Source organism: Neovison vison, chromosome 13, assembly GCF_020171115.1.
Source record: "Neovison vison isolate M4711 chromosome 13, ASM_NN_V1, whole genome shotgun sequence".
Classification (NCBI taxonomy): Eukaryota; Metazoa; Chordata; class Mammalia; order Carnivora; family Mustelidae; genus Neogale; species Neogale vison.
Genome location: NC_058103.1, coordinates 131,016,462 through 131,024,541, shown reverse-complemented (window position 1 = coordinate 131,024,541; position 8,080 = coordinate 131,016,462). Strand labels below are relative to the sequence as shown.

Below are 8,080 nucleotides of genomic sequence, written 5' to 3'. Positions count from 1 at the left end.
ACTGAGAGTTTTTTCATGTATGGGTGTTGAATTTTGTCAGGGTTTTTGTTTTGTTTTTTCTTTTGTTTTTTGGTCAATCTATTTTTTAACCTATTAATATGGTAGGTTTTGTTGGTTGATTTCAAATATTACATCATCCTTATATTTCAGGGATAAATCCCACTTGGTGAATATATAAAATTCTTTTTATACATTTTTGTATTCAATTTGCTGATATTTTTGTTGAGGACTATTGCATCAAAGTTCATAGATATTTGTGTTTGTGTATGTGTGCATGTGTGTGTGTGAGAGAGTGTTTGTGTGTGTGTGTGTATTTTCATATTGTCTTTGTTTTAGTAACAACCCTCTAAAATGAAATATGAGGTATTCCTATCTCCTATTTTTGGCGAAGATTATATAAAATTGTCAATTCTATAAACATCTGGTAAAATTTGACAGTGAAACCAAAGGGGACTGTAGGTTTCTTTTTTGGAAGTTTTATTTATTTATTTATTTTAAAGATTTTATGTATTTATTTGACAGAGAGAAATCACAAGTAGATGGAGAGGCAGGCAGAGAGAGAGGGAAGCAGGCTCCCTGTCGAGCAGAGAGCCTGATGCGGGACTCGATCCCAGGACCCTGAGATCATGACCTGAGCAGAAGGCAGCGGCTTAACCCACTGAGCCACCCAGGCGCCCCTTTTTGGAAGTTTTAAAATCATGAATTTGACCTCTGTAATGGTTCCCAGACTATTCAGATATCTGTTTTATGGTGATTACATTTTGGCCATTTTAAGGCTTTTGAGTAGTCAGTTCATTTCTTCTAAGTTGTCAAATTTAGAAGTGTAAAATTGTTTACAACGTTCCCTTTGTATCTTTTTTTTTTTAAAGATTTATTTATTTATTTGAGAGAGAGAGAAAGCACACACAAATTGTGGGGGGAGCGAGCAGTGGGAAAGGGAGAGAGAGAATCTTAAGCAGACTCCCTGCTGAGGGCAGAGCCCAATGTGGGGGTCAGTCTCATCACCCTGAGATCATGACCTGAGTTAGAGGCTTAACCACCTGAGTCATCCTGGTGCCCCTTCCCCTTTGCATCATTTGTATGACTGTAGGATCCATAATGATATCCTTTGATTCCTGGTACTGTTGATCTGTGTCTTTTCTGATTTTATTTTTGTCAGTCTTGATAGAGGGTTCTATCTATTATATTAATATGTTTAAGGAAGTAGCTTTTTGTTTCATTAGCTTTTCTATTATTTCCTGCTTTCACTTTCATTAATTTCCGATCCAATCTTTCTTTCTTTCTTTCTGCTTACTTTGGGTCTATTTTGCTCTTCTTTTTCCAATTTTTTGATGTAGTAACTTAAAATTATTATTTTGAGAACTTCCTCTTTCCTCTTTTCTAACATGGGCATTTCATATTATAAAATCCATCTCAGGTCTGCTTTAGTTGCATACCACGCATTTTTATATTTTCTTTTCATTTTTTTTCAGGTCTATTTTTTTTTAAACTATCCTTTAGACTTTCTCTTTGATCCATGGATTATTTAAAATTGTGTTACTTATTTTCAGAGTGTTTAGAGATTTTTCTAGTGTTGCTCTACATCATGCATTTTTCAGTTGTCACATTCTATCTTTAATATTATGATGATTCATTAAAAAATGTAAGAAATTTGGGACGCCTGGGTGGCGCAGTTGGTTAAACGACTGCCTCCGGCTCAGGGCGTGATCCTGGAGTCCCGGGATCGAGTCCCACATCAGGCTCCCAGCTCCATGGGGAGTCTGCTTCGCTCTCTGACCTTCTCCTCGCTCATTCTCTCTCTCACTGTCTCTCTCTCTCAAATAAATAAAATAAAATAAAAAAAATGTAAGAAATTTCCAAACATGTAATTCTTTTTATTCCTCAATCTGGAGTTGAGCTCATCTAGGGATGGGCTGCAGTTGCAGTTAATTTTAGTTTGCTATGGGTTTCATATACTTTGATGGTAAGAATCAGGTCCCCCGGGCGCCTGGGTGGCTCAGTGGGTTAAGCCGCTGCCTTCAGCTCAGGTCATGATCTCAGGGTCCTGGGATCGAGTCCCGCATTGGGCTCTCTGCTCGGCAGAGAGCCTGCTTCCCTCTCTGCCTGCCTCTCCATCTACTTGTGATTTCTCTCTGTCAAATAAATAAATAAAATCGTAAAAAAAAAAAAAAGAATCAGGTACCTCTTTCTTTTTTTTTTTCTTTTCTTTCTTTCTTTCTTTTTTTAATTTGAGAGAGAGACAGTGAGAGAGAGCATGAGCGAGGAGAAGGTCAGAGGGAGAAGCAGACTCCCCATGGAGCTGGGAGCCCAATGTGGGACTCGATCTTGGGACTCCGGGATCATGACCCGAGCTGAAGGCAGTTGTCCAACCAACTGAGCTACCCAGGCATCCCTCAGGTCCCTCTTTCAATTAGGAATTGGGATCCAAGACTCTGAACACCTCTCTCTTTGCTTTCTTACTCATTTCTCCAGCTTCCTATGACTTCAGAGAACTATTTTATAATCTTACCCCTAGCTTTTTACACCACGGGATCCCCCTACCTCTCTCTTCCCCTTCGCCCTCTTACCCCATCCCAGCCTTCCATGTACCACTCTGTATTTGAGAATAAATGTTTGAAGGAAAGAATTGATGGGGTGTCTAGATTAGCCTGGTTTTCATGCTTTTCTTGAGTCTAATCCATCGTGATGACCTACAGGTTCTGTTGGTTCTTCTTATCTTGGCCACATTTTTTTTTTTTAATAGCAGGTTTATTTTTCTTTCTGCCATGCTCCAGAGATAAAAGCAGTTATAGAAAACCCTTACCTTAAAAGGGCCCATCCCCTCCTGAAATACGCATATTTAGACTTCTTTGCATTCTACGTCTCTAATGGGTATCATATAGGATGATTTTGAAATAAGTTGGGTTTTTATCATTGCTATATTGTGAGTAATAGCTTCTTGCAAACTTTTACATCCTAAGAAGTAAAATCCCCATTACTCTGTTTAACCAGCAGAAACCCTCAACAGCCTATATGTCACCTGTGGTAACATACAGCTCACATCCAGACTGGGAGCTTGTGATTTGGTTTCCTAGAGGTTTGGGGAAAACAAATGTTACAATGTCTCCCCCATGATTTTGTCACTAATCCTATCCATCTTTTCCAAAGTGCTACTCCCAGAAAAAGGTACTTATCTCTATCTCACAGGCAACCTCACAAATCCAGTGAGATCAGTTATTCCAATAGATTGAGTAGTTCTACCTTATTCATTCAAGGCTCAAATCTCACACCTCGAATCTGAAAACTCATGTGTTACTAGGTTACCATCTCTCCAACCATAAATAAGATTATAAGATTAACTTGCTAGTCTTGCTTCACAACTTGGATGGTGTAGTGCTTTCACCAAGATAAGCACTATTCTGAATACTTTAGATATATTGACCCTTTAGGTAAGAACACCTTACATTTCAACAACCTTACGAAGCAAGCCCCATTATGATTCTCATTTAAAAGCACAGATCCCATAAGGGGCTTGCCTAAAGTCACATGCCTAAAGTCACAGGGGCTTGCATTAAAGCCAGGAAGTCTTGATCCAAAGACCACGCTTTATCTCTAAATGTATTGCCATACACTACCCCAGCTCTTTCAGACATGGGACTGTGATAGTCCCTTTCCAGCCTCCCACTAGCTTGCTGCATGATCAGGTTCTTTATTCCCTTTTGCACCTAAGTTGCCTGCTAAAATGCTGTTTTAGGCTAACAATTTTTTTTTTTTTAAGATTTTACTTATTTACTTGACACACAGAGATCAAAAGTAGGCAGAGAGGTAGGCAAAGAGAGAGGGGAGAAGCAGGCTCCCCTCCCTGCTGAGCAGAGAGCCCGATCCCAGGACCCTGAGATCATAACCTGAGCCAAAGGCAGAGGCTTTAACCCACTGAGCCACCCAGGCACCCCAGACTAACAATTTTTAAACTGCTACAACCCCCTAGTAGTTCATATTCGTTTTAATGGATAGCAAACAGGGTTAAAAAGATAAATCGGAATAATAGAGTAAAAAAAGAAAATATTTGATTCCTCACATTCAAGGGTGTGTATTGTTTTGTGAAATTTGGTTTCAGGTGGTGTGTGTGTATGTACATGCACGTGTGTGTGTGTGTGTGTGTATTGGGATGTATATATCAAGAAATAAAACATCTATCTTAATGTATGTTGTGGTTTAAAAGAAATTTAGAAAAACACAGCTGTAAGCCAAGAGGTGTCAGAATATACCCCTAGGACCAACTCTAGCTCCATGTAGATTTCTGTTTTCTTATCATTTCTGACCCCATTATGTCACTAAGAAATTTTTATTACCTTGCAGTTATAGTTAATCTCCCATATTCGCTCTATAATCTTCATTGCTTTGCCTTTTGCATTAAGTTTATAAGCCACTTGGAATTGATTTTATGTGTACTGTGAATCAGATATGCCTTTTCACTTCTTGGTAAAAATACTTCATTATGTTAATTCATTACTGAAAGACCACACTATCTCCACCATTCTGCAGTCACATCTTTGTCCCATATCTAGGCTTTCTCTTATGTTCCAGGGGTTTAAAAAAAAAAAAAAATCTTTATGCCAGCACCAACCTGTTTTAATTATCAAAACTTTATATTATGTCTTGATATCCAATAAAACAATTCTTCGTATCTTGTTCTTCTTGAAAAGTATTTTGGCTATTCTTGGCATTTTTCATTTCCATAAAAATTGGAGAATTAGTTTTTGAGTGCCATGGTGGGGAAAACTATAGAGAATTGCCTGAAATTGCATGGAATTCACAGGTTAAGTTGAGGAGAATTTGCATTTCAACAGTATTCACTATTCCAAACTCTGGACAAAGTATGTTCCAGACTCTATTTCTGTTCTCTTTCTCTTTTAAAAAGATTTTTATTTATTTGAGAGAGAGACAGAGAGAGAGAGACAGAGATAGAGACAGAGCGAGACAGAGAGAGCACGGACAGGGCAAAGGGTAGGGAGGGAGGGAGGGAGAAGCAGACACCCTACTAAGCAGGGAGCTTGACACGGGGCTCTGTCCCAGGACCCTGAGATCACAGCCCGAGCTGAAGGCAGACATCTAACCAAATGAGCTAAAAGGTGCCCCTATTTCTGTTCTTTTTAACGTCTCTCAATAATTTCAGAATCTTTTAAAGATAAGTCCTGTGAATGGGGCCTTTGGGAGGTAAATAGGTTTAGCTGCGGTCATGAGGGTAAGGTTTTAAACTAGAATTAGTGGTCTTATAAAAAGAGACACCAGAACATGCTTTCTCTTTCCTACTCCCATGTGAGAACACCAGCAAGAAGATGGCTCTCTACAAACCGAAGAGAGATGCCTCAAAGGAATTCAGCTCTGCTGACACCTTGTTCTGAAACTCCAAGGCCCTAGAACTGTGAAACAATTTATGTTGTCTAATCCACCCAGTCTGCGTTTTTTTAGACAGGATCCATCATTTCATTAGAGGTTGCAAAATTGTGCAACCCTCTCTTATTTTTTTTCCCCCTGCATATATTAGCTGGTTTTTTCCTGTAAGAACTTCCTTCATCATCTTTTTGGTTATGCTGAAATACCATTCATGCAGGAAAGGTAGGTTAAATGTTTGATTCTTTTCCTTTATCCCTTTTCATGGTTATGAGTTGGTGTCCCAGCAACTTCCAAGAGGGACTGATGAGGTGTTTGGTTATTTTTAAAACTTTGAGTGTCGGGGCGCCTGGGTGGCTCAGTGGGTTAAAGCCTCTGCCCTCACCTCAGGTCATGATCCCAGGGTCCGGGGATCTAGCCCCGCATTGGGGTCTCTGCTCAGTGGGGAGCCTGCTTCCCTTCCTCTCTCTCTGCCTGCCTCTCTGCCTACTTGTGATCTCTGTCAAATAAATAAATAATAATTAAAAAAAAAAAAAAACTTTGAATGTCATTACTGATGTAGCGTTTGGAATGTAGGTGAAGTCCAGAGCTGATGGCCAAGAAGAAATTCTCAAGACATCTTTGGAGCAAAAAGGTGATTTTATTAAAGCATGAAGACTAGGTCTGTGGGCAGAAAGGGAGACTACACTGGGGTTGTGAGGAGTGACTCATTATAGACTTGGGAGCTGGGAGTAAGGAAAAAGGGAGGTTTTCAAAAGGACTTTTGTCTGCAAAAAAGGATCTACAAGATACTGGAGGCCTTGCCATTGTCAAGGCGAAGTTGTTTTTCTCTCTAGTAAAGCATTAACATTAAGATAGTTGGGAATTTCCTAGAGGAATGTTATTTGTATTTTGCCTATCACAAGTCCTTGCCAGAGGGCTGTAGGTTATTAGGACATTTTTTTCTTTTTTCTTTTCTTTTCTTTCTTTCTTTCTTTCTTTTTTTTTTTAATGTATATGCCCTTCTACCTTGGTTTCCCACTTCATTCTGGATGGGTTGGTGATGTTATGGATTCAGGGAATTGAGTCTATAGGTCTCTGGAAGTTACACTATTGGTAAGAATGTTTTTTTCCTTGTAAATCACTAAGACATTTGTAAACTGAGGGAGACTCCTGTCTTGCTGGACTGGGATCTTTACTAGTGAACCATTTGTTTTTTACCTTCCCTTAGTTTCAGGACAGACAGGAGTGCGGGAGGAATGTCACACAAACCCACCTGGGAAGCCTGGTATGCAGACTGGGAAGGGTGGGGGTGGGTGAGGGGATTGGAGGGGATTTGCGGGTTTCAGCTTGTATTTGTCCTCACCTAACCTTCTGCTCCCTCGTCAGTTACCAAATAATTGTTTAATATTTATACTAACATAAATAACTATTGTTATTTTACTCCTTGATGTTCAAACTGTCTCTCTTAGGCTCTCAGATTGGCTTCTGTGTTCCTTTGGCATGGATTTATCAGTCTTCGATAGCTGACTTCTTTCCGACACAAAAAGAATGTCCACCTTACTCTTATATATTTTCTATTTCAGACCTGTTGTCAGCAATTTCTCTGAAGACTCCTGGCTCACTCTTTATGGTAAATGACAGAGACCACAATTCGTGTGCCAGAGGTACTCATTTCAACTGTGTAGTCCAGGTTTTTAAACCTTTGGTGGGCAGAATTAAGAAATTTTTTTGGTAAATGACAGACACAGACATGGGTTTTTACTAATATTTACAATTCAAATTGAAGCCTATTGGATTTTTACTTAACCATTTACTTACATCAGAAATCTTGGTATCCTATGATAAGAATAAGTTTCTGCTTCGTTATGCTACATATATATACACATATAATCATTTTGAAATAATACTAATATTAAAATTTATGCCAATGAATAATATTCTTTCATAGTTCTTTTACTTTTGTAAAATCACTATCACTATGTATCACTAAGGACATACAATGAAAATATTATGGTTTGGAATCACAGGAAATAATTCTTCCCTCAGGGTTAGTCTATTCAATCAGGGTCAGTCCTGTTGGTCCGTACTAATGGACATTCTGGTAGCTTGCAATCTTTTGCTGTCATAAACAGTTGTGCAACTAATAACCTTGTGCATATGTCAGTACATATTTTGCCAATATATTTTAGGAATAGATTCCTAGACATTGGATTCCTGGCTAAGAGATACAGATTTTTTTCTTGATTTTGTCCGATTCTCCTCCTAGGCACTGGAACATTTTGCATTCCCTCATTATCTGATGTGAGTGTCTTTTCCCAAACTCTTACCAATAGGGTATATTCTTAGACTCTTGGGATTTGCCAATCTGATAGGTAAGAAATAGCATCCCAGTATCATTTTAATTTGCATTTCTTAATCATGAGCAATTTTTTTTAATGTTTTAGGAAACATTTGCATTTCTTTTACTGTGAATTGTTTCTTCATAACATTTGGCTATATTTCGATGGGGTTGTTTGTCTTTTTCTTCCAATTATGAGAGCATTTTTTTGGGAATGTTTTAATATTAAACTCTTAACCTCTTGCCTGTGATTAAGTTGCAAATGTTTCCCCAAGTTTGCCCCGAGTTTTATTATTTTGCTTATGGTGTTTTCTTTTCAAGAATTTTGAAATTTTAATGTGGTCAAGTTTATCAGTCCTTTCCTTTTTTGCTTCTAATTTGAGAATA

The 8,080-nt window shown here is 38.5% G+C and overlaps 1 long non-coding RNA gene across 1 annotated transcript; it reads left to right on the top strand.

The window, feature by feature from the left end:
• The first annotated feature begins 6,351 nt into the window (after positions 1–6,351).
• Positions 6,352–7,013, top strand: LOC122893656. The gene is made up of 3 exons (XR_006381661.1): positions 6,352–6,468; positions 6,584–6,640; positions 6,939–7,013. It is a non-coding gene; the product is annotated as an uncharacterized LOC122893656 (long non-coding RNA).
• The last annotated feature ends 1,067 nt before the right edge of the window (positions 7,014–8,080 follow it).